Genomic DNA, 25,899 nt, shown 5'->3' on the forward strand with positions numbered 1-25,899 from the left:
GTTGTTCAGCCATTTCCCAGTTGATGGGCATCCCCTCAGTTTCCAATTCTTGGCCACCACAAAAAGAGCTGCTATAAATGTTTTTGTACATGTGGGTTCTTTTCCCATTTTTGTCATCTCTTTGGGATACATCCTTAGAAGTGATACTGCTGTGTCATTGATCATTGCATTTAATCTTCATTAAGTTGCCTTTTAAATGTTACTGTTATGTATTCTCCTGGTTTTGTCTTTATTATATCAGTCCATAAAGGTTTTCTGTGTTTTTCTGAATTCCTGAAATTTACTGTTTGTTGTTGTATAATGATATTCTATTGCATATGCCAAAATTTGTTCAGCCATTCTCCAATTGTTGGGCACTTGTTTCCTGTTTTTTTGCTACCACAAAAAGTTTTATGAATATTTTGATAGATATGGAACTTTTGTAATAGACTTTTGGCTTTTTTGGGGTAGTGGGATCATTGGTTCAAAGATTGTATGACTGGGTTAGTGATTTTTCTTAGATAATTTCAATTTTTTTTTCCAGTGTGGTTAGAATAATTTACAGTTCCACCAACAGAGTGTTAATGTAATAGCTCACATTTACATGATAACTTTTTGGCTTTGATTTTTTTATAGCTTAGAAAGGGTTGGGAGAGCAAGTATTATTAACATTTTACAGATGAAGGAAAGTGAGCCCCAGAAGAAATGAAGTGACCTGCTCAGGTTCACACAACTATTAGGTATTGGAACTGGGTCCTGTGCTAATTGCAGCATGCTGCCACTGAAACTGGATTACTTTGGCAAATTGACCAACATTATTTTATATCAATTCTATTTGAGAGGATGATGTTTTCTAGCCCTTGTTTCACAATTCTTTGGATTGGGGAGTATTTTGTTTTGGTGCCCCAGAATGATGATATTTTTCACGTGTGGACTACATGTTCAATATGAGTTAACAGTGAGATAGCAACTAGAAAAGCTGGAAATGAATGAGGTAATAATTTCACAGTATTCTTTCCTGGTCAAATCACATTTGGAGGATTATATTCAGTTCTAGTTACTACATTTTAGGAAAGAGATCAGAAAGCTGGAATATGTCCAGATTAAGGAGGTCACTACAGTAAGAGTAATAGTCATTAGAAGGAAGTAATGCTTGGTTAGCTTGGAGAATAGAACACTTGGGAAAGGGGCTGATAGTTATCAAGTGCTTAGAAGACTGTCCTCTGGAAAAGGGTTTAGATTTATGGTTGCAGAGAGTGGAATGAGGAATGATGTGGAAAGTACACAAAAGAAGATATAAAGAAAAGATTCCTAAAAATTAAAACTTCTCCAAAGTGGAATGAGGTAGTGGGTTCTCTCTCTTTGCAGGTCTTCAAGCAGAGCCTCGATGATTGCTTGTTGAGCATGTCTTTGAACAAATTCTTAGTCAGCTATGGATTAAATTTAGGTGAAATTTGAATACTTAAAAGATTTTGTGATCCTTGAACATAAATATGAAGATGAGAAGTGAAACAATTGGAGAGGATTAGATTTGTTTTAATCGTCAAAGACTTTTTGTTATAATTAATGATGGACTTTTTTTGGTAATTAAAATGACTTTGAAATGAAAGAGCAGAAATATTATGGGATATATTTTTATTGGCAACTTATCAGAATGATATCCCACTCTGAATTTTAAGAAGCATAGTCTAAAAACTAAACAGTGAAGGTAGAACATTGTTCCTTACTCTCTAGACTTGCATTTTAGATCTCAGAACCTGTCCTAGATCCTGCCAGTGTTTCAGTAGATCTCTAAGCTGATTGTCATCGCCATCTCTTTTCCTTCCCTTTTCTTCATAATTTGGAGCTGGTACAACTCCACTGAAGGATTTCATTATTAGAATTTCAGTTTCCTCCTTTCTTGAGAGGTGATCCTTCCTTTCCTTAGAAAAGAAATGTAATAATAATAATAGCATATCATACTTTAAGGTGGAGTGGGGAACCCGCCATCCCAAGGCCACATGTGGCCTTCCATGTCCTCCAACGTCCTCTTTTGACTGAGTCCAAGTTTTACAGAACACATGGGGATTTGTTCTGTGAAGCTTGGATCCAGTCAGAGGGTCCTGTGTGGCCTTGTTCCCCACCTCTGCTTCAGTGTTGGCAAACTGCCTTATATGTGATCTCAGGCCATGGGTTCCCACCCCTGCTTTAAGGTTTGCAAACCACCTTGTGAGGTAGGTCCTTTTTTTATTCAAGACATTAAGTGACTTAAGTCTTTCTGATTCCAAATTCTGCACTCTATCCACTAGGCTACCTTACAACCTTTTCCTCAAAAAAGTTGGCTACTTGACAGAGGATGAAAATAGAAATGATCTCTAGTAACTCATTTGTGTGGGTTAATGGAAAAGACTTAGATGTTTTAGAAACATCTGCTCTAACAGAGAAATTTGAGTTAATTGGGAAATTACATTAACAAATTCAGTTACATTTTAAAAAGTTATATCTATAAATGTATAAAAATTATATTTAAAAATTGAGGAAGTGGAAAGCAATATGGCAGAAATTGAGTATAGACCAATAACTAACACCATTACGCTAAGATCATAATGGATACATGACCTAGAAATAAAGAGATATTAGAAGAAAATTTGAAGAGCATTATCAGACATGTGGATAGGGGAACAATTTATGAATAAACAGGAGCTAGAGAGCAAAGTAAGGTATGAAGTGTATAATTTTGATTACATTAAATTAAAAAGATTTTGTACAAATAAAATATGTAGCCAAGATTTCAAGGAAAGTTGGGAAAAATTTTTATAGATGGTTTCTCAGATGAAGGTCTCATGTCTTAAATATAGGAAGACCTTTGTAAAATCTATAACAATAGGAGTCATTCCCCAATTGATAAATGGTCAAAGGATATTAATAGACAGTTTTCTGATGAAGAAATCAAAGCAACCTATAGTCTTATGAAAAAATGCTCTAATTATTGATTAGAGAAATGCAAATTAAAACAACCTTGATATAATTTTTCACTTATCAGATTGATTAAAATGATTGAAGGGGAAGTGACGTGTTGAAAGGATGTGAAAAAATTGGGACACTAATACATTGTTGGTGGAATGATCCAGTCATTTTGGAGAGCAGTATGGAATTCTGCCAGAAAAGTTATTAAACTGTTTATGTGACCCATCAATACCACTACTAGGTCTATTTCCAGAGATGATTAGGGGAAAAAAGAGAAGTACCTATATGTTCTAAAATATTTATAGCATCTCTTTTTATGGTGCCAAAGAACTGGAAATTTCAGGGTTTCCTGTTAGTTGGGGAATGGCTGAACAAGTTATGGTACATGATTGTGATGGAAGACTATTGTGCTGTAAGAAATTATGAGCAGGATGATCTTAGAAAAGCATGGATAAATTGCATGAAATAATGAAGAGTGAAATGAGTAGAACCAGGAAAACACTGTATATGGTAACAGCATCTTGTTTTAAGAACAACTTTGAGTGACTAAGTCATTTTGACTATTACAAATATTCAGATTAATTACAAATGACATATAAAGGAGAATGCTATCTGCATCCAGAGCAATAACTGATAAATAGAATTATAGAATGATTTCACACATATATGTATATACTTACACATATACATACATATACACATATTTGTATCTTAATGGCAGCCATCTCTAGGGCCGGGGCAGGAGGAGGGAAGGAAAAAAAAATTAAAAAATTTACATAATTACATAATTTACATTACATATATTTAACAGTAATAGCAAATTGTATACAATGGATTTGCTGTTTCATGTGCAATCATCTTGTTTTATTCCATAAATTAAAAACAAAATAAATAAAAATTAAAAGAAAAAAAATTAAGGTGTTAAAAAAATTAGGATTAATTGAATTAATTGAAACTTTAACTATGCTATCCTCTTTCTGACTTTAATAAAGACAAAACTATTTTATCTTTCCCCCCAATTCTCAGCTGATTTTGCTTCCAATTTCCCTTTCTCTTACAATAGTATTCATGTAAAGCATTTGGTATTATCTTTGACATTTTTCTTTTCTGTCCTCTAGTTACCCATAACAAAGTTAGTCATTAAGACCCATTGTCTTTTCCCACTCCAGATCTCCCTTATATCTAAAGAATTCCAATTTATTCCCCCTACTGTCATCCTTTGAGATCTTCATGACCTCACTCTACATTAGACTCCTAACTAGCCTTTCTCTTCTTATCCGTAGAATTACCCCACTGATATTCCTTAAACACTCACAACTTGCAACATACCACTCAAAAACCTGTTTTGGCTACCTATGGTCTACTGAATTAAATCCATACTTGGCATTCCATGACCTACCTTCATAATGTAGAATTGAGTACCATCCTGCCTATCTTACTATCTTATGCTCTCAAAGGCAGGCTTTTCCTGATTCTCCAACTGCTAGTGCAAACTACCTTGTATTTCATTACCTTATTTAATCAACTAGATGGCCAGAGGATGGAGTTCTGGACTAGGACTCAGGAAGACCTAAATTCAAATCCTACCTCAGACACTTCTATCTGTGTGACCCTGGTCAAGTCATTTACCTCTCTAAGCCTTACATTCCTCATATGTAAAAAAGAATATAATAATATAACCTTCTTGAAGGATTGCTATGAGGGTCTAATTGGATAACTGGCAGCTGGGGTGGCACAGTGGATAGAATATGAGGTCTGGAGTTAGGAAGACCTTGAATTCAAATGCAACCTTAGGCTGTAACTAAATGTGTGATCCTGGGCAAATCTTTTAACTTGATAAAAAAAACATCTGTTTGTATCATCTTTACTCATCTATAAAATGAATTGGAGAAGAAAATGGCAAGTTACTCCAGTCTTTTTGCCAAGAAAACCCCAAATGAGGTCAAGAAGAGTTGGACCCAACTGAAATTAATGACTGAATAAATACCTTTATTAGTATTTTATGTAAATATCTGTGGTGGTGATGAGGGTATAAATGTTGCTTATCAATATATGCTTATTTTAAAAGTGGAATTTAACAGTGTTTATTAATTTTTTGAAATTTCATGCTTGGGAAATTCTTAGTAATTTAAACTTAATGGCAACCCCGGAGTTCATTGATGAAGTCTTTGCTTCACAATAGTTTGTTTTTGATTGTAGGGGGAGGGATATGTTTTGATACTAAGATAATTGAAAGTATTTAGAGATTCTTAGATACTTTGTTCTTATGGTCCATTAAACTGAACCTTACTGATGATGAGCAAATACCTTGATTCTTTCAAAAGATACTTGGTAGCCAAACTACTATAACAGCACAAGAGAAAACTCTGTAACAAAAAGATTGTCAAGATTGGGTAACATTTCACTATTTAAGAGCTAAAGCGGTCCTTGGGTGTGGCCTTTTGACTGTCCAAGTTTTGTGGAACAGAATCCTTTACAGAAAAGAATCCTTTTATTAAGGGGATTTGTTTTGTGAATTCAGTGTGGATTCAGTCAAAGGGCCACCCTTGAAGATGTAGAGGGTCACAGGTTTCCTGCCTGACTGCTAAAAAATACTTTGAACTTTATAGCAGATAATTCAACATTTAATTAAATATACTTTACATTGTCAGTTCTTTCACATACTTTTTATTCTTTTCTCCCCAACTTTCTTAAGGCCCCTGAGAGCCTGGACTTTAATTTCTTTACTTTTTTTTTGACCCCTGATTTCATTGATATAGGAAATTCCCATGTGAAGAAACTCCTTTCAATATTGGTTGCCACCTTCTCTGCAACTTAGAATTTTAGAGAGTTGCCTAGGGCAAAGAGAGGCTTAGTGACCTGATTTTGAATCTAGCACTTTATTCATTGCGCCAAGCTAAAAGATGAGCACTACATGACTGATTTTTTTCAACAAACAATTGTATAGTGCTCAACTTTACCTGTTTAAATACTGAAGTTTGACTTCTTCCCTAGACCTCCTTAGCTACTGCCCAGACCTTTAGAGAGCAGAATCTTATTCTGACATTTGGGGGAAGCTATGGTGCTGAGTTTTCACATGTTTTAGTTTTTAAATGCTATGTCTTTTAAGTTTAGAAATGTTCTGATTTTTTTCTTTCATATATTAGGAAATTTAGTCAATATATTTCATAGAATCAGAAATTTTGAGAGTTGGAAGTTCTAATTTAATCCCAGCGTATGAAAGCCCAACTTCTATTATAACATGTGACAAGCTGGTCCACCTTTTCTTGAAGACTTCTGAGGAGGGCTGCCTACCACTTGCTGAAGCAGTGTATTCTGGTTTTGGACAGCTATAATCCATATGAAATTTTTCATGATAGCAAGCTTAAGCTGGTTTCTTTGCAGCTTCTACCTTTACCTCCTGGTTCTGTCTTCTGGAGCTAGATAGAATAAATCTGATCCCTCAACATAACAGACCTTCAAATGCTTTGACAGCTATTAAATCCCTTGAGTTTTTCTCTTCTCCAGGTTAAACACTCCCAGTTCTTTCAAATGATTCTCATGTTACATGATCTCAAGGCCCCTTATGATCCTGGTTTCCCTCCTCTGGACACTCTTAAATTATCAGTGTCCTTAAACTAGAACTGAACACAAGACTCCACATGAAGTCTGAGGGTACAGTAGGACCATCACTTCTTTACCTCTGCATATTATGCTTCTCGGTAAAGCCCAAGATCAAATTACTTTTTTTGACTGCGATATCACGCTGATGACTTACTGTGTGTACTGTCCATTCAGACAGCTAGACCTTTTTCAGAACAATTGCTATGCCTATCACATAGTGCTTGTACTTAACAAAGTTGTTTTTGTGTCTAAGTGTAAAACTTCACATTTATCCTTATTGGATTTTATCTTCTTAGATTGAGTCCAGTATTCTAGCCTGTCAAGATCCTTTTGTTACCTAGTATGTTTGCTATCTCTCAGTCTTGTCTCATTTGTAGATTTGGTGAGCATGCCCTGTATTTGAAGAGACTTTGCTAGGTGTGGTGTATATTTTTCTCATTCGGGCCAAAATGTCATTCCATGCAGTCCCGAAAGCACTTGCTCAGCAACTACTGTCTATAATATCTGCAAGGCACTGTGCTAGATTCTGGAGATATTCTTCTCCCTCCACCCACCATATGACACATAAACTTTTAAGTGGGATTATTTGAGGAAAGAACACTGAAGTGGCTCTCCACAATTTGGCTCTACCTTAACCTTTCCTGCCTCAACTTGTATTATTTCCCTGATCACATTCTGCACTCAGGTAAAAGTAGACTACTTGTTTATTCCTGTACATTGCACAAATCTTTCTGCCTTTGCTCCTTATGGGCTTTTGTTTAGGTTCTTCCCTATGCTTGGGTATTTGTATTCTCCTGGGTTTACCTACTGAACTCTCTCCCAGTCTTTGAAGCCCAGTTTAAGTACCACCTATCTATTATTTTTAATCAAGATCTCCCCCCTCTCCCACATTGTTTTATGCCTCTTTGATGCATGCTGTATTTTTGTATGTATGTGTGTGTATCTATGCATATCTATGTATATATATGTATTTAAAGGTTTTTTCCAACTACATATAAAAAATTTTAACATTTTTTTTAAGATTTTGAGCTCCCAATTCTCTCCATCCACCCTTACTGAGAAAGCAAGCAATTTGATATAGGTTATACATGTGTAGTCATGCAAAACATATTTCCATGTTAGTCATGTTGTGAAAAAAAACACAGATGAAAAAACAAACAAAAATATCCCTCAAGAAAAATAAACAAAGTAAAAAAAAAAAGTGTACTTTGATTTGCATTCAGACTCCATCAGTTGTTTTTCTGGAGGTGAATAGCATCATTGTGAGTCCTTCAGAGTTGTCCTAGATCATTTTATTGCTGAGAATAACTAAGTCATTCACAGTTGATCATCCTTACAATATTGCTGTTACTGTGTACAGTGTTCTCCTGGTTCTGCTCTTTTCACTTTGTATCAGTTCATGCAAGTCTTTCCAGTTTTTTTCTGAGAGAATTCTGCTCATTATTTCTTGTAGCCCAATATTCTTCTGTCACAATCATATACCACAGCTTGTTTAGCCATTTCTCAATTGATGAGCATCCCCTCAATTTCTAGTTCTTTTCCACCAGAAAAAGAATTGCTGTAAATATTATTGTACAAATAGATCCTTTTTCCCTTTCTTTGATCACTTTGAGATACAGACCCAATAGTGGTGGTCAAAGGGTGTGCACAGTTTTATGCTCTTGACATAGTTCCAAATTGCTCTCTAGAATGGTTAGATCACTTTACAACTCCACCAGCAGTGTATTGGCATCCCAGTTTTCCCACATCCCCTGCAACAGTTTGTCATTTTCTGTTTTTTTGTCCTGTTAGCCAATCAATAGTGATTTAGAGCATTTTTATATGACTATAGATAGATTTAATTTCTTCTGAAAACTTCCTGTTCATATTCTTTGACCTTATCAATTGAAGAATGACTTGTATTCTTATAAATTCAACTCATTTCTCTATATACTTGAGAAATGAGCCTTTATTGGAGAAATTAGCTGGAAAAAATTTTCCCCCATTTTCTGCTTTCCTTCTAATCTTGGCGGTATCAGCATTATTTGTGCAAAACCTTTTAAATTTGGTGTAATTAAAATTATCTGCTTTATGTCCCATAATACTTGCTGTTTCTTGTTTGGTTGTAAATTCTTCCCTTATCCATAAATCTCATAGGTAAAATATTCCATGGTCTCCTAATTTGCTTATATCAGCCTTTATATCTAAATTGTGTATCCATTTTGACCTTTTCTTAGTATATGGTGTGAAATGTTGGTCTCTACCTAGTTTCTGTAAACTGATTTCCACTTTTCCCAGCAGTTTTTGTCAAATTGTTGTCCCAAAAGTTTGTATCTTTGGGTTCATCAAACATTAGGTTACTATCATAGTAAGGTCATATTCTACTGTGTATTGTGTACCTAATCTATTCCACTGACCTGTCACTCTTATGATTACAACTCTGTAAGACAGTTTGAGATTTAGTACAGCTTAGCCACCTTCAAATTTTTTTTTCTTTGATTCCCTTGATATTCTTGATCTTGTGTTTTTCTAGGTGAAGATTTCACATTATAGTTAAATGCATTGGTGTGATTCTTCTTACATTTGTTTTAATCTTTACATATATGACTTTCCAGTTCTGTCATCTTTTTTTCCTTGCTGTATTTTGTGATGAAGACATATTATCTTTGATCTCCCTGTTTGACAGTGGCACAAGAATTTTCTTGTAGACATTGGCTGTATCTCTTTCTAACATTCCACCTACCCAATATGCCAGATGATAATACTTTTGCTTTAACAAGATTTGATGTGTGTGATTAAACTAGCCTTTCACGGCATTCCAAAATATTAGTTTACAATAACTTTTCACCTGACAAACAAACTTGTCCAATATAATTGTAACCCACCTGAGTCATGTGAATAAAGTTATTTGTATCATACACATTTTTTAGAAAAGAATAATAATTCTTTTGTAAAACATTTATTAAATTCATCTATCACTTAATGCCTTCCGGTATGTGAAATGAGACAGTCATTTTAAAATCACTAGAAATGTCACCTTTTAAATCTAGAATAAGCATCACAGTATGTCAAAAGTCCACACTTTTAAGAGTAATAAGTTCCTTTTAGTTCTGAAGTTCTAATTCTTTAAATCTCACAAGTTAATAAATCATCCTTGTCCCCTAATATCTTCATCTCCTGTCATATTGCTACTAATACGATAACCTGGGAGGAAGGGATTTTTTGGGGGGAACAATTAATAGCAATCTGAGAATTCTAGGAAAGAGGCACTGTACCTGGTGCTGACTAACTTACATTGGCATTTTAACATTTTAAAAATGAAGGAAATATCTTTTGAAATATATACATGTATATGTAAATATATTTTGTGTTTGTATTTCTTTTTTATGATCATTTCTGTGATTTCATTGGTAGATGAGACTCTATAAGAAAACTTCTTCTATCAGAGTAGATTTGCACCAACTTTGCAGTTTAAGTATTAGAGAATTGATTGGGAAACTGATAAATTAAGTGACTTGCCTAGGATTGTCTAACCTCTATATACTAGAGATAGGACTTGAACCCAGTTCTTCCTGAGTCAGAAATCTGACTCTTTCAGACACTTTTATGTTATACTTAATTTGCTTTGATAATAATTGACATCTGGAAAAGTGATAAAGCAATTGCCAGTTAAATGAGTTGGTAGTTATCTTTTGTCTCCAATTAACTTCAGTATGATAGGTCATTTAACAGTCCTGCTATTTTGAGTAGGTCTCCAACAGGCCAAACTTCTAGCCTTAACAAACGATCCCACCAGGTTCCACAAAGAATTGCAGCATCTCCATGTTTTTTTTTCTTTCAAACACTGCGACTCCCATAAAGGAACCTACTAGTTGGGTCAGGACAAGAGTAGAAATAGTAAATTGTTCTATTAATTTGGTTGTAGAAGAATGCTACTACACGTTGACAGTAGGGATTCACCCCACCCTTCCCACTTGTATCTTTCTGTACTTTCTTGGGAGAAGGGGATGATTTATATGTAGGGACTGAGAATCTGCAATAGCATTTACACAGGAGTAGATGCAGTACTAAAGAGAAGAAAAAGAAGTATCTCATTAATTTCAGTCCTATGAGTGGGAATGACATAGGGCAGTTCAAAATTTTGCATCTTATTTTAATTTGTACTTCATATTTTTTGATTTATTTTCATTTCAACATCTATCAAAATAGGATATGTAGCAAGGTATGAAGATACAGCTCTGAAGTAGTTTGTAATACACCTTAGGAAGACAATATTTTTTCATTTAGAAATAAATTTTTGATTTGTGATTCTTTGCTGTCTCAAGGTACGGAATCCTTTAAAACAAAGTCCCAGAGAATTTGGCTATCTTATTGGTTCATATTTATGTAAATATTTCATTTTCAAGGCATGCCTCTGCATGCAGTAGCGATTTTCTAATAAAGAGAAGAATTGGAGTCTATGCTGTAAAGTATTATATGAGATTACTTTGCTGCTGTGTTGGAGGAAAGTGATCTTGCATTGATGGGGAAATACATTGTTGTAGAGTTTGCTCATTTTTGGTGTATGGGCTGATGATACTTACCTAACATCAAGGAGTTATTTTCTTTCTCATGAGAGAGGGCTATGTTTAATTTTTAAATTTTTGTTTTTTATTGTTGACATTATTTGACACACAGTTTCCTAGTGTAGCAAATGCAAACTTTATTATTTCTGTTCTTATAATTTTTCCATACTTTTTCTTTTTCTTCTTTTCATCGCTACCTTCTTCATTACTCACCTTTAGTCATACATGCTTCCTTTAATGTGCCATTTGTTATAGATTACTGGTACATATTTTCTATGCAGTTTTTGGGAACACATGCCATTGAATGTATAATTTCTCTTTTGCAGCCACATATACATGCTGACCAAAGAAATATAGGCAGAGAAACATATCCATTTTTTATACCTCTTTTGCATCTCCCACAGGGTCTAGCAGAGTTCTGAGCTCATACATACTACTTGCTAAATAAATTATTTTTGATTGATTGACACACAGTACCTTTCTTCTTGCCTGACCTATAATTCCTTCATATATGGAGGTTTTAGAGGTTGTCTCCACCAGTACCTTTTGGGTCATTAAAAGGAGAAATGTTTGCATTCTTTACTTTCCTCCAGACTAGATGGGTAAACTATGCTTTTCTGAAGTATATTAAATTCCTGAAATAAATTTGGCTGGGATTTAAAAAAAAAAGTGTGTGTGTTTGAAAATGGAAGGAAAACAAACATTAAAAATGGAAAAGTTCTCTAAAGATTTCTTTATGACAAGTGATAGTGGAGCTGTCATTGGATTTCATTGTCATTTGGATTTTTAATATCACAGCCCTCATGCACTAAATGAAGAAGTGTATGAATGACGCTAAAGAAAACAATGTTGGGAAGAGCTGCTGAACTAGAGTAAGTATCAGGTGTTCACAGATATTTGCTAGAAGTGACACAACTGAGAGTATTGGGATTGATTCCCAAAGTGTCTGAAATGGAACAATGCTCTTGGGACTCAGGAACCTTGTTACCAAAAAATGAGTGAGAATATCAATAATTACAGAATTAGGTGCCTCTTTTCCCATTTCTACAAATCTTTATGAGAATAATCTATAACATAAATTTGGGACATCCTTGATGAAAGTATGAAAAGAGAAAAGGCATTAAGTGGTTTTCTGTAGCAGACCAGATATTTATAGTTAAAATTCACTGAGAGATGTAGAGAATAAAAGATCCCATTGTGCTTATTTTTAAAAAATTTCAGTCTGAACTTAAACACCAAATAGTACGAGCATTTCCATATAAAAAGTACAGCAGGAGTATTAAATTCAGAACGTTGTCAAGTTGCCCTGCTTATGTTTCCTGTTGACCTTCCTTATTTTTTTCTGTGTATCTAAAAAAGTGCTTCAGTGACTTAAAATTTTTTTTTAATTTGGTAACTCTTGCTCAAAATCCTCACTCAAAATCCCCTATTGCTCAAATTGAAAGAAAAAATAAAACAAAATTATTTATCAAATATAGAGCTAAACAAAACATATTTCTACATTGGCTATGTCTGAAAATTTGATTCATTCTGCATGTTGAGTACATCACTTTTCTGTCAGGAGTTGGATGTTTCATTACCAGTCCTTTGTCGTTAGACATTACATTGATAAGAGTTCTCAAGTTTTATTTTTTTTATTTTTTTATTTTTCTTTACAATGTTTTATAAACTGTTCTTTGAGTTTTATTCATTTTACTCTGCATACAAGTTTTCATACAAGTCTTCCAGGTTTATCTGAAATCATACTTTTCATTATTATGATGTAATGATACCACGTTAAACTGATATACTACAATTCATTCAACCTTTTTTAAGTTGATGGATACTCCCTTAGATTTCATTTCTTTTCCACTATAGAAGAATTGCTATAAATATTTTTGTTCATAGGATTCTCTTCCCTCTTTTTTTGGGAGGTGATATTGGTCTGGTAGTAGTATTGCCAGGGGAAAGGTTATGCATAGTTTGTTTTATTTTTTTTGCGGGGCAAATATCTTTCCAGAATGGCTGTGCCAAATGACACCTCCAATAACAGTACATTAGTATGCTTGTTTTCTTGTAGTCCCTCTAGAAACTCATTTTCCTTTTTTCATTTTTTCTAATCTGAGTGAAATCTCAGAGCTATTTTAATTTACATTTCTCTAATTAGTGATTTGCAGCATTTTTTTATATGATTATTGATAGCTTGGATTTCTGCCTTTGAAAACTCCCTGTTTATAACCTTTGGTCTTTACCTATTGGGTAATTTGCTCTTGTTCTTATATAATTGAATCACATTGTTTCAGTCTGAAAGGGGCCACATTGGAATCCCCAACTATTACAGTTTTATGTCTGTTTCCCCCCTGTAAATCACTTAACTTTTCCTTGGAAGTATTTAGATACTACCCTATTTGGTGCATATGTGTTAAGGAATGATATTAGCTGCTGTCTCCCTCTTCCCCATTTTACTAAGAAGAAGGAGGTGGTGAGAAAAAAGGGAATATGTTTAACACTAATGATTTATACTTGAAGCATTTTATTTCTGCTCCCTTGTGGTCTTCTCTTCTTTCTCAAATCCAGATCACAGGTTCTTACTTTTTCTTTGTTTTCTTTTAAATTTTCTTTCATGATCTGCCTTCAGAGCTTGGAATTTGTTTTGTTTATGACTAATCCCTGCCTTCCCTAATACGTTCCCATTTCTTTTCCAATTACCTCCTTTTCCTTGCTGAGTAAATATGGTTCTATACCTGTACTTATTGTTGTTAACATAAACAAATCATTTGCTTTAGTTGAACAGATGGTATCTTAAAGGATCTCCCATACAAAAAAGAGAGAGAGCTTTCTTTGACTCTGATTAAGCCAGGGATAAAATAGGGAAGTGGTATGTTCCTCAGATGTGACCACTGTCTTTGAGAATGTCAAGCTTAGACCCCTAATTGAATAGGGGTTCCCTTTGGATATTGAAGGCCATCAGAAGTGTCAAACACCATGCCCAACACTAATTAAAAAAAAATAAATAAAAATACAGTAGACCACAAATAATGTTAATAAAGGGTTTTCCAAGTCAGTATGCTGCCTGCAGCGATCCTTATGTAAAGTTTAGTGGCCCTTGTTTCTATTTGAGTTTGACATCATTGATCTAGATGTTCTTTTTTGCACTTGATACCATGCTATTTGTATCAAGCTCGGGAACAGTGAAGACTCCTAAATGAGATACAATTTCAGGATTCTTGAACTCTTCTTGCTGTGTTATAGTACTTTTATTCTTTCCTAATTGATAATGAATTACTCACAGTAACCATTCCAAACTTTTTCTTCTCAAACCCCCCTCTCAAATCATACTTACTAGGAGAAGATAGGCCATTTTCAGTGAGCTCTTTCCTTTTCTCTATTTCCTAACCTCTGATATCGTTCCCCCATTCTTTCCTCCTTTAGTCTCTGATGCAGTGATGGCCCATCTCCTTCAGTAGATTGTTCCCACAATCATCTCTTCTTTCTTTAATTTTCCATCTCTATTTATCATCTCCTTCTCTTTCTTCTACAAATATTCTCAGATCGTCCATCCTTCAAAGCACAACACCTCTCTTGGCCCTATTCCTTTAACGTATCAGGAATCTAGAGAAAATAAAGGTATTTTTCTTTTCCCTTTTATAGCCCAAATCATAGGAAACGCTATACTTGTTGCCTTTTTTCTGTCATCTCACTACCTCCTAAATCCTTCTGTTTGACTTCTGTCTCATCACATGATTGAAATTGCTCTATACATTACCAGTCATGCCTTAATTGCCAGTGGCCTTTTCTTAGTTCTCATCCTCTCTGCAACATTTGGCACTGTTGACTACCCTTTCCCTTTGAATATTCTCTGTTTTTTTGTGATGTTGTATCCCGTGGCTCTCTTTCTATCTGTCTGTAGACTGTTCTTCTCAGTCTCCTTTGCTGAATTTTCTTCTAGGTCTGTGGTCTGGGTAAAGCACAAGGCTCTCCTGTGCTTTCTTTTCTGTCTCCCATTTCTCTCTTGATTCATTCTTTCTTGAGTTCATTTACCATCTCAATGCAGATGATTCCCAGATTCATCCCTAGACTTTTTCTTGCACTGATATCACCAATTGCCAATGAGCATTTTGAACTGGGTTGCCCCATAGGTGCTTCATTTAATCTGTTTAAAACAACTTGGTATCTGTCTACTCTTCCAAATTTCCTGATTTTTTCAGGTTCACCACCATTCTTTTAGTCACTTAGGTTTTTGCAACCTTGGAGTCATCTTTTCCTCTTCACTTTTTCCCTTACCCCATATATCTAAGCAGTTTTCCAAGTCTTGCCAGTTCTGCCTCCACAATATGCCTTGTATATATTCTCTTATTTGCATTCATATAGCCACCACCCTAGTTCATTCCCTTTTTTATCACTTCTCAACTTTCCTATTGCAGTGGTCTCCCAATTGGACTCCCTGCTTCAAGTCTTCTTATTCCAATTCATACTCTGCATAGCTATAAGGTGAATTTCCTGAAGTACTGGTCTGACTACATCACCCTCCCCTATTCAGGAAGCACTTGTGGCACCCTACTGTTTATAGAATAAAATGCAAATTCCTGTTCAATATTAAACCCTTTTATGATCTGGCTCAAGGAATGACTTTATAGTTGAGAAAAGTAGAGAATCACAAAATATCTTCAATATGAAGATTTAACAGGAGAAAGTAAGACAGTTTTTACTTAAATATTTCATGAATTTAAGCTTTTATTTGGGCACTTCTACTGAATTGTTGTGAATTAAAATATATATATATATATCACCTGGTCATGACACCATTGAGAATAGCATCACAATTTAGTTAGCCTAATCCTCAGACAGCAGAACCAGATTAAAATTGAACCTTTTCATTTATTTTTTTGATAGGACCTGTTGGAGCTGGCATTCAGCAGTGATTCAGGGACATTTCCATGCCATGATGAGTCTTTAGAATAGGGTTTTAGTTGAGCTTCATTTTTCAAAATAAAATAAAATACTTTAAAATTTTGAACATTGGCTATAAATATATATATATGTGTGTGTGTATGTGTGTATGTGGCTTTATATGTGTATATCTATATATGTCTTTGTGATAATGGAAAATTAAATGCTAAATTATGAATCTAGAATATTGAAGAGGAAGATGAAACATGTCATTCATTCCCTGCCAGAGCACTGATGAACTTAACGTTGATAGAGAGAGAGAGAGGGAAAGAGATAGACATTTTTGGCATGAGCAATGGGAATTTGTTTTCCTGGGGTATGATGAAGGGTTTTTTTCCCCCTTTTTTCCTCTCTTTTTTGTTTACTTGGGAGGGAGAAGTAGGAGATAGATTTTAAATACATGTAAAAATAAATACATCGTTTCCCATACTCTCCTAGTTGAAATAGTTTGACAGCATTGTTGAAAACATGATGGTAAAAAGCTTGGGAGCAAGTGAACAGCCTTGCTTTATTCCATTGGTGACTGGGAAAATGCAAGAGTGTGGTCTATTATCCAAAACTCCTGTGAGAAACTGGTGTATAATACTGATGAAGTTCTTTGTGCAACCAGATTTTGCCATGATGTTCCATAAGTGCTCATAAATGACAGTTTTGGAGACTTTGGTCAGTGAACATTGTGTACCGACCTTTGTTCTGCTCCTATTATTTTTCTTGAAGTTTTTGGGCAGAAAACATCATATAGACCGTTCCCTTTGTGAACCTTAGTTTCTAAATTGTACTTTAGAAAGAGAGAACTCTTTACATAATGGGCTTTGTATCTATTTCTGGGCCTCTGCTTATGTTGTTACCTTTACTCTTCTCCTTTCTTTCCCTTTTTCTTTCCCTTACCTCCCCTCCACTCTCTTCTCTTTTCCCTTTCTCTTTTCCTTCCCCCCTTTTTTTCCCCCTTTCCCTTTCACATTTCCCTTCAGTTCTTTTCCCCAGTGGTAGATGGTTAATTTTCTAAGATTTGGCGGCCCTTAGGGCACAGTGGTAGAGTAGATGATAAGGCTACTTGGTCTTCCGTGGTAATCAGAAGGATTGTAGTTTACAGTGCCCAGCTCATCTAAGTTGTATAAGTGTCTTCATCTACTCTTGGATGATAAGGAAGGACTGTAGGGGCGGGCCTTGGTCCTTTACTGTTCAGGGAGGACTATATTGGCTGCTGGAGGGAACATAGAAGGTGGGGCCAGAGAACACTGGTATAATTGCATGCTTTTTGAAAAAAAAAATAGCCACAACCAATTTGATGGGTGTAAGGTAAAATACTGGAGTTGTCTTACTGTGACTTCTCTGATTATCACAGAATTGAACACTGGTATGGTTATGGATAATTAGCGTTTCTTTCTCGGACTGCCTTGATCACTTGTCTAAATGGAGAATGGTTCTTATAAATTTGTTTGAATTTTGAATAGATTGTGGATCTCATAGTACTTGTAAAATCTATTTATTGAAGTTTTTTTCACTCTAATCTATTTCTTTTTATTCTGGGTCTATTGCTTTTTGTTGTGCAAAAAGCCTTTTTAATAATCAATTTATTCTGTCATAATTATTTCCTATTTTGTCCTGTTTATGACCTGTTTGTATATATTTGTTTGCTTCTTATTGCTTCTCCCCTACTCTTACCCAGTTAAATTATGAGCACCATGAGGATAGATATTGTGGTTTGTTTCTTTTTGTTTCCTTCATGCTTAAATGTTTGTTTACTGGCTAACGGACTTAATATTTTTCTGTATCTGCCCTGGAGTATAACATAATGGAATTAACACTAGGCCTGGAGTCTTGACACTTGGGCTCCAGACTGAATTTAGCTATTGGCTATGTAACCTTGGGCAATACAATTTATCTTTATGACTTGGGATTTTAGTTTCTTCATTATAAAATTCAGAGATCTTTAAAATCCCTTCACCTGCTAACATGGAGTGATACTTTAGGTTGATGTTATACAGAATTATAATCCTGGGCTGTCTAGTTTCAGCCCATAATCTAAATATAGGTGTATCTTCTTTAAGAAACGTGTTGAACAAAGATTTTCAAAACTGATAAATTAGGTGTTGATTTGCATCATAAATAAGCAAAATCATTATGAAGGTATTCTTCATAAATTTAAATTTATTTATAAAATTAAGTGCATTTAAATTTATTTATAAAATTGAGCACAAAGCTTTTCCAAAACCTTTTCCTTCCTGTAAAAAGACAAAACAAAACACTTTGAAGCCTTTTAAGTTGATCTGTGTGAATGACAGTGGCCCTCCTAGGAATGGGCAGTTTGCTTTAAAGCTAAAATATCCTAATACAAACTGGTTTCTGGTGATAATCTTTCCTGTTAACCTAAAGCAGAACCTTGTTACCTTTAAATCTTTTGGTGTCCTAAATTTAGTCTCTTAAGAACTGGAGAGCAGTTCCATCCTTCTGTAAAAATTCCCTTTCCTCTAACTGCAAGTTAAGTAAATTTGTACATATTCTATTGTTTGCACACATCATCTGCTTTTCTGATTTTTTATTTCTTTTCTTTGAATTTTCTTATTGGTTGTATTGTCATAAGAGTATTTCTGGTTTAACTTTGTTACTGCCATTTGCTTAAGATGAGCACATCATGTAATTTAACCACAGTCTGCAAAAATCAAGAAGAGACATCAACTATAGCCCTAATTTTAACTAGTTAGTTCCTGCTCTACCTGAATCAACTATAGTTGGTGTTAAACGGCTAGTTTCCTGTTTTACAAGATATAGATCTTCCCTTTTGCCATCTGTTCTTTGATGTGTAAATCATTAACTTTCCCTTCTGCTTTCTTTAAAATAACCTATCCTGTTTATAAAACTGAATTAAGGTTACTGAAATGGATATTTGGGGCTCACTGATTTTTTTTGTTCAGTGATGCTTGCATTCATTCTGAGCATAATAAATTGCAGTTTTTCTGTCATTGATCGTATGAATGGCAGTACCTCTCTGTGTCATGTTGCTCACAACCACGATTCACCTTTTTCTTGCATTTTGTGGTTTTCTTGTTCAAGTTTTCTTGACATACTTGAGTTGTTTGGCCCTATGTCTCCTCCTGTGCTTCAGGGCTTGGTTTCTGCCTGAAGGGGCCTGAACTTTTTGCAAAATTCTAGTACTTTATTTTTGTGCAGTCTGGGAACTGGAGGGTTATGCTTGCTTATAGGTTATTTCCTTTGGTTTTCTTTATCATTATTCATTCTGGTGCCTTCAAGATATATGTGTATTTTATATATATGTGAGTAATTAATGTATGTATATAGACATATATATAATTTATTTATTTTTAGTTTTTAACATTCACTTCCATAAGATTTTGAGTGTTAAATTTCCCTTTTTCCCTATCCTCCTCCCTCCCCTGGACGGCATGCAGTCTGATATAGGCTTTTTATACGGGGTCCTCTTTGAGAACAAAGGAAAAACACAACAAAAATATATTCAACATAACTTTTTTAAATGCCCACTGTATCTCAGTGGTTGTAAACTGCTTGAGAGCAAGGGTGAAGTACAGTGTTTAACATGTAGTTGGGGAATATAGAAAGAAACAATCTCCATTCCAGGTACTCATTCTGAGAGTTAAGGTGGCATAATGAAAAGAGTGTGCTTTGTGTGCAGAGGGAGTAGGGTTAGAATCCTGACTCAGACTAATTTGCTTTATTTGCATGAACAAGCCACTTCTGTTTCCTCATCTATAAGATGGAGACAATAGTGCCTGTGCTACTCGTTTCATAATGTTTTGTAAGGAAAGCACTTTGCATACTATTCAATTCTATATACATGAGTTGTTCTTATTACATTCTATTGACCTATTAATTCTACATTTTGAGGAATGTACCATAAGAATATTACCAAAACCAAAGGAGCTGTCTATTGAATGAATGAATGAATGAAAAGACTAGTTAAGTGTTTATTATGTGCTATTTCAGAATTTGGGAATACTAATACAAAAGTGAAGACAGGACAGTGGGGAGGGGGCTGGGAGTGAGAGATGCAGGGCAGGAATCTGGAATGGAAAGGGTCAAATCTGTCAGAGCATAGTCTCTGGGCCCTATGGCAAGGGGACTCAATAGTTGATAACCCTCAAATGCTTCTTCAGATATATTTATAACAACCTTGTTTTTAATTGTGAGAAGTAGAAACTATCTAAATGTTCAACATTTGAAGAATGCTGCTGTAAACTGTGACAGGTCATTGTATGGAATACTGTAATGACATTAACGCAAATATGAAGAATTCCAAAATAGAACTTTATTCTCCTAAAACCCATCTCTCTTCCTAAGTCCCCCATTAATGTAAAGGATACCCACATCCTTTCAGTCACCAATGTTCACAAGTTTCCAGACATCCTTGACTTTTCTTTATTCTTTCATCATAACCTGTCAGTTCTTATCAGTTCTCAAAATCATCTCCCTTTCTCTAGTCATACAGCTACCTCTCTGTCTGTAGTTCATGCACTCATTCACCGCTTCTTATAGTAGTCTGTTAATTGATCTCCCTGCCAAAAGTTCCTTCTCTTCCCAATTTTTCCTTCTTGAAGCTGCCAAGTTGATAGCCTAAAACACAGACCTGATTGGCGTCTTTCTCCATGCTTAAAAAGGTTCAGTCAATCCTAGTTTTCTCTTGAATAAAATACAAATGCTTTAGTTTGGCATTTAAAGCCCTTCACAGATGGGCTCCACCTTTTTCAGGCTTGTCTCAGGTTTCTCTTGTTACATGTTCTATATTCTTGCTAAACTGACATACTTACCATTCCTAGGTACATGCCATTCCATCTCCCACCTCCATGTTATTGCATAGGCATACCTCATGTTTGTAATGTTTTCCCTTCAGATCTGTTTCTTGGAATTTTAAGCTCCCTTCAAGGCTCACCTCAGTGCCACCTTCTATCCAGCTCTTGTTTTTGCAGCTTAATTATCTGTGTTCCTCACCTACTCCTTGCCGTACTTATTTGCATGGGAGAGCTGAAAAGGTTTTGGAATAAAGAAATTGAGTCACTGTTGACCGAAAGGGCCCTGGCAATTTGTTGGGAAGGTAGCCTTTTGAATGAAGATTTATTATAGGTGTAGTTTAACCCATAGAACAAATAGGGAAGCTTAAGGAATGGCCACATTAAGCTTGAGGGAGAGATTCAACCCCTGACGTAGCCATAGAAGTTGTATACATTTGTTTCCTTCCATGAATGTTCCCTATGTGTGACCACTCTTCAGAAGAGATTTTATGTGTATTTGTGGGAGAGTTTGTTCCAAGTTTATAGGGGAAGTGTTTTATTACTACTTTTTTTAAATTAAAATTTTTTTGTTAACATTTAAAGTTTCAAACTGTCTCCCTCCTTCTCTCCCCTCCAGCACACGCTAGAGAAGGCCACCATTTGACACAGAGGGTGTGTGTGTGTGTGTGTGTGTGTGTGTGTGTGTGTGTGTGTGTGTGTGTGTGTGTGTGTGTAAATCTACACTGTATACTCTTCTGATTATCAGTTCTTTCTCGGAAGGTGGGATAGCATCATTCTTCATAGGTCCTTTGTAGTTGATTTTGATATTTATAATACTCAGAATAACGTAGTTATTCAGTTAGTCTTCTATCAGTATTGCTGTGACTGTATACAGTGTTCTCTTGGTTCTGGCTCATTTCACTCTATGTAAGACTCATGTAAGTCTTTTCATGCTTTTCTAAAATCATCCTGCTCATCATTTCTTATAGCACAGTAGTATTCCATCACAATCATATGCTACAACTTGTTTAGTCATTCCCCCATTGATGGGCGTTCCCTCAATTTCTAATTCTTTGCTACCACTTTAGAGCTATTATAAATATTTTAGAACATATGTTTTTTTTTTTCCTTGATCACCTTGGGAAACAGACCTAATAGTGGTATTGCAGGGTTCAAGAGTATACACAGGTTTTTTGTGTTGTTTTTTTTTTAATTCTTTGGGCATAATTCCAAATTGCTCTCCAAAATGGTTGGATCACTTACTTCACAGTTCTATGAACAATGTATTACTGTCCCAATTTTTCCACATCCCCTCCAACATTTGTCATTCATTATCATTCTCTTTAATAAAATTATTATTTCTATGACTTGTTTAATTTTTTGTCTATATTTCCATGGTCTCTTATTAAATATAATTTTATAGCATTATAATCTGAAAAGGATACATTTAATATTCTTGCTTTTCTATATTTAACTATAAAGTTTTTATGCCATAAAAGGTCACTTTTTGTAAAGGTACCATGTACTGTTGAGAAAAAAGTATATTTCTTTCTATTCTTATTCAGTTCTCTCCAAATAGCTCTCATATCAAGCTGATCTAAGATTCTATTCATCTCCTTGACTTCTTTCTTATTTATTGGTTAGACTTATCTAGTTCTGAGAGGGGAAGGTTGAAGTCCCTACTGTTATAGTTTTGCTATCAGTTTCCATCTGTAATTCATTTAGCTTTTCCTTTAAAAATTTGGATGCTGTAGCATATAGGTTTAGCATTGATATTACTTCATTATCTATGGTACCTTTTACTACAGTGTAGTCTGTTTATGTCTTTTAATTAAATCTATTTTAGCTTAATAGTCTATGATCATTACAGCTACCCTTGCTTTTCTTTCTTTTTTTTTGCTTCACCCAAAGCATAATAAATTCTACTCTGCCTTTTATTCTTATTCTATGTGTATCTCTCATTTTCAAATATGGTCTTATAATCAACATATTGTTGGATTCTGGGTTTTTAATTCTTTCTACTGTCTCTGTTTTATGTATGAGTTCATCCTGTTCCCATTCAGAGTTATAATTACTAGTTGTGCATTGGATCTCTTTCCAGTAGGTTGATTTTCTTTTCATAATTTTCTTGATTTTCTTTTATTCTTATTTTTTCCCCTAATTTTTCTTCAGTGTCTCTGATTTTTAAAGTCCTTTAAAGTTCTTCCAAGAACTCTTTTCTGTGTAAAATGTGACCATTTTACATTTTTCTTTGAAGTAGAAGTAGATGTTTTGATTTCATTATCTTCTGAGTTTGAACTCAGATCTTCTCTATCACCACAATAGCTATCTATAGTTGGGTTCTTTCTCTTTTACTCACTTATTTTTTTTTTTAGCAGCTTATTTCTTGGCTGTTAATTTTGTTAAATTTGGGCTCTAGTTCCCAGGTATAGGGAATAAGGTCTCAAGCTTGAGGTTTTTCATATTGTTGTTTTCTGAGCTCTGCCCTGGGGGTTCGGGGCCTTTGGTATTCCTCTCCACTTCTGAGCAGTGACCAGGACGCTAGCCACGCTGTCATTCACAAGTGCTGTTACTCTTACTCTCTACAGTGAGCAGCTTACCCCTCTGCCCTGCAACCAAAACCTGGGACTTAGCTCTCCTGTATGGGAATAACCATAGTCAGCAAGGCCCTGCCCCTTCTGCTATCACACTTTCCAGCCTGTACTTGCTCCTCTTCTGCCATAGTCAGAGCCTGGGACCACAGCTGGTCAGTACACCTGGATCCCATATCCAAAACTAGTGGGAGGCCCTGCAATCTTCTCCTCCTCAGTTCAGCCTGACCCCCAAACTATCCCTGAGAAAGTTCCTGAAGCTGCCACCTACACGGCTGCACTTCCAGGGCTTATTGTTGATTCAGTGGTATCTGCTAGGAGGTATCTACACTTCAATTAAACTGGACCACCACCATAGGATGTCAGGTCTTTCCTAATGACCTCCCAAGTTGTCTTAGGCTAGACAGTTACTTTATTCTGACGTAATTATTTCTGCGACTCTAAAATTCACTTTGAGACACTATTTTAAATGTTTGTGGGGGAATTTGGGAGTGCCAGGTAATTTCCTACTTTATTCCACCACGTTCTTCTTATTGCTCCTTTTTTACTGTAACATTTCATTTGCCCTGAGCTTTACATTGTGCCCTCTGGTTGACTAATAAATGTAAATATGTTAGTGGAGATTCATGAGCTGTGGCTTTCAGCAGAAATAGATCCATAGAGTGCCTTGAACTTGGGCTCCTTGTCTGGGGGGACATATATGTGAATTGTTGTATTACATATGTGTGTATCATGTTCTCCTGGTACAACGAATATAAGCTTCTTGGGGCAAAGACTTTCATTTTCTATCTATATCCTAGCATTGCACCTTTCATAGCTGGTACTTATTAATGTTTGTGAATCAGTGAATGAATGAAATATGGGAAGATGTGAAAAAATGTGAAGAAATAACTAACATATTGATCATTACTATATAAAAAAATGAATGGATAAAAATAAAGTGTTGAATAGATAATCATTAGAAAACAGAGAGGGAATCAGTAGGTGGTAAGATGTGAGAGCTATATGTATTTAAAGACTTTTAAAGTTTAATTTGTTTGTAAATACAAGTTTAATTGGTGTTGTCATTGTTTAAAATGAAGTTCCTAATTAGTTTAAAAACAGACACTAGAGAACAATTGCAAAGCAGTATTTAATAAGTTCAAGGAGATATAGATGGAAGAGATGTGAAGTGAGGGGAACAGTTGTCATTACTTGGAATTAATGTTGGTAGGGTCTTTGAAGAAGTGAATTTTGAACTGAGCTGTGGAAATATTGAACATGGATATACCGTATACTAGACTAGATTGTAGGGAGAGGTGGTGCAAAAGATAGAGTGCTCGGGCTGTAGTTAGGAATACTTGTATTCCTGAGTTCAAATGTGCCTCAAATGCTTACTAGCTGTGTGACCCTGAACCAGTCGGTTCACCTTGTTTGCCTCAATTTCCTCATCTGTGAAATGAACAGAAGGAAATGACAAACTACTTCAGAAAGCCCTGAAATAGGGTCACGAAGAGTTGGATGTGAGGAATGACTGAACAGCAACTGCAGCAATATTTCTGGTAGTAGGAATGACATGAGAAAAGGCTAAAAAGGGAGCAAGTGAGATGTGTAAGAAGTGATACCATAAGGACCTTATTGGGAAATAACGAGATGGATTTGGAAAGACAAAATCCTGGGAGGGGAGGAATTGGTGGAGAGCTAGGAAATGTTTAGATTTAATGATAGCCAGTAGTAGGGAGTTATCTGTTGCCTTGTGGTTTGTATGGGAATTCAGGAGAAGCTAAAAGGTGGCCAGGATTAAAAAGTGCTATTATCTAGTTCAGCAAATTATAATTTACTTGGCCTGTCTCAGCAGTCTATTGCTCATTCAGTACTGAATTTCAGTTCTTTACTCTCAGACTTGATTTGCTGCTCACTCCTTGGGATTTGAGTATGCTTCTAGTTCTGACCCAGGGCCCTTTTTAGACATTGCTAATGCTAATTCTTTCAGCTTCATGATCGACAATCTTAACTACTCACTTTGTTTTCTTCTTTAGATATTATTACCACTGAGTCTTTTTAGTGCCAAGACCTGGGTTCCTGTGGCACTAAACACTTTTTCTTTACTTACAGTATGATTTCACCACCACCTTGCCCATGACTGCACTGAGCACCTATGATTTTATATTTCTCCTAAGTTTAAGGGGTCCCACTCCACATCTGCCTTGTGGCAGTGCCAGATATGGGAGGGAAGTAGAGAGTAAGGAACAATGTAGATGCCACTGAAAATTCTAGAGCAGAGCATATGAAAATACTGCTTGAATATTTGTAAGTGGAGAGAAGATTGATTAGAGTTGGGATAGACCAGGTGTGGCAAGAGACTAACTCTAGTAGGATATAGTTGTGAACTGATGAAAACCTGAACTATGGTAGTGTCTTTGGAAATGGAAAGGAAGGGAGCGGGTCGAAATGAGAGAATTTAGAAGAAGAATAGTTAGGTCCTGTGAAAAATGAGATTGGGGTTGGATCTAGATGGATGTTGATTTATGGGGTATAGTTTTTATCACGTTAGGTTTCCTTTAGGTGAAGATACTTTGCAGA

General features: G+C 35.4%; 1 protein-coding gene across 8 annotated transcripts in view; it reads left to right on the forward strand.

Moving 5' to 3' along the window:
- The window catches only part of EZH2 (enhancer of zeste 2 polycomb repressive complex 2 subunit), a 104,051-nt gene that overhangs the window by 6,780 nt on the left and 71,372 nt on the right, over positions 1-25,899 (forward strand). The window lies entirely within an intron of this gene.

The sequence above is a fragment of the Notamacropus eugenii genome, chromosome 3, assembly GCF_028372415.1.
Source record: "Notamacropus eugenii isolate mMacEug1 chromosome 3, mMacEug1.pri_v2, whole genome shotgun sequence".
NCBI classification, from domain to species: domain Eukaryota; kingdom Metazoa; phylum Chordata; class Mammalia; order Diprotodontia; family Macropodidae; genus Notamacropus; species Notamacropus eugenii.